The following is a 1,903-nucleotide window of genomic DNA, read 5'->3' on the forward strand; positions in this document are numbered from 1 at the left end:
CCCCCACCGACCAAACTGTGCAGCTCTGCAGCTGCATCCTGGCCAATCTTCCCCCTTCTGGCCCCAACCCTCACCTCCTTGTACCCCCAATATGTTTTTCCCAATTTAAAAAAAATGACTAATCTGTAATATACTACAAAGCACAGATGAAACTGGAAAGCATTAGGCTGAGTGCAACAGGAATGCAAACATGACTGAAGAAAGTCAAATTGTTATTGTTATGTTCCGTCGAGTCGCATGGGACTGCTAGTGACCCTATGTACAACAGCCCTAAACTCTGCTCTGTCCTGTGCCAATGGCACTATCACTGCCACTCCCATCCCGATTATCCCAGTCACTGAATCAATTCACCTTATATATGGCCTTCCGGGCCTGGGTTGTCCTTCCAACTTCCCAAGCATAATGTCCTTCGCCAAGGACCGGTCTCTCCTCACAACATGTCCAAAGTATGTTAGACGAAGCCTCAGAATCCTTACCTCCAAGGAGGCACCTGGTTTAACCCTTTCCAGGACAAATCTGTTTGTTTTAGTAGCAGTCCACAGTACTCTCAATGCTCTTCTACAGCACCACACCTAAAAGGCATCAATCCTTCTATCCTCCTTAGTCATTGTCCAACTACCTGATGCATAACAAGTGACTGAGAAGACCATGGCCTGTATCAGACGCACCTTAGTCTCCAGAGAGATGCCACTGCTCTTGAGTACTTTGGAGAGGTCCCTAACAGCAGACTTTCCCATGGCAATATGCCTTTCACTTTCCTGGCTACTGGTGCCAAGAGTGTTGACTGTGGAGGCAAGCAAACTAAAGCTGTGAACAATCTCAATATCTTCACCATCCATCCTGATGCTGCCAATTGGTCCAGTGGTGAGAATCTTTGTCTTCTTGACATTGAGCCTCAATCCATATAGTAGGCTGCAGTCCTTGACCCTCTGCAGCAAGCATTTCAGGTCCTACTCAGTTTCAGTAAGCAAGGTTGTGTCATCTGCATGACGCAGATTGTTAATAGATCTTCCACCAATCCTGATGCCACAATTCTCCTCATAGAGCCCAGCCTCTTGGATAATCTGCTCTGTATACATGTTGAAAAGGTATGGAGACAGGATGCATCCCTGGCATACACCCAATTTTGAACCATGCAGTGTTACCCTGCTCTGTTATGACTACTGCCTCCTGGTCCAAGTATAGGTTTCACATTAAAACGATCAAGTGCTCTGGGATTCCCATTCTTCTCAGAGTCAGCCACAGTTTGTTATGGTCCACACAGTCAAACGCCTTTGCACAGTCAATGAAACACATACAGACATTCCTCTGGTATTGTCTGCTTTCAGCTTAGATCCATCTAACATCACCTACAATATTCCTAGTACCACGACCCCTTTTAAACCCAGCCCGGACATCTGGTAGTTGTCTGCTGATGTGCGTTCCAGTCGTTTTTCGATAATCTTCAGTAGAATCTTGCTTGCATGTGAAATCAAATTAGATTGTTCTACAGTTTCCATACTCTGTTGTGTCACCTTTCTTTGGGATGGGAACAAATATTGACCTCTTCCAGTCAGTTGGCCAAGTGGTTGTTCTCCAGATTTCTTGGCACACCTTGTGACCACGCCCAGGGAAACATCTGTTAGCTGAAATATGTCAATTGGTATACCATCTATTCCTGGAGCCTTATTTTTTGCCATTTCCTTCAAAGCAGCCTGAACTTCTTTCATCACCATAGGTTTTTGCTCATATGTTGTTTCATGAAATTCCTCTGTGTCTGCCAATTCCTTTCGATACAGCGTTTCAATATATTCTTTCCATCTTCTTTAAATACTTCCTGCATCATTTAACATTCTGCCGAAAGCATCCTTGATTATAGCAACTCGAGGTTTGAATTTGTTCTTCAGTTCCTTGAGCTTAAGAT

The sequence above is a fragment of the Elephantulus edwardii genome, unplaced genomic scaffold (assembly GCF_000299155.1).
Source record: "Elephantulus edwardii isolate Elephantulus edwardi_28Jun2011 unplaced genomic scaffold, EleEdw1.0 scaffold00234, whole genome shotgun sequence".
Classification (NCBI taxonomy): domain Eukaryota; kingdom Metazoa; phylum Chordata; class Mammalia; order Macroscelidea; family Macroscelididae; genus Elephantulus; species Elephantulus edwardii.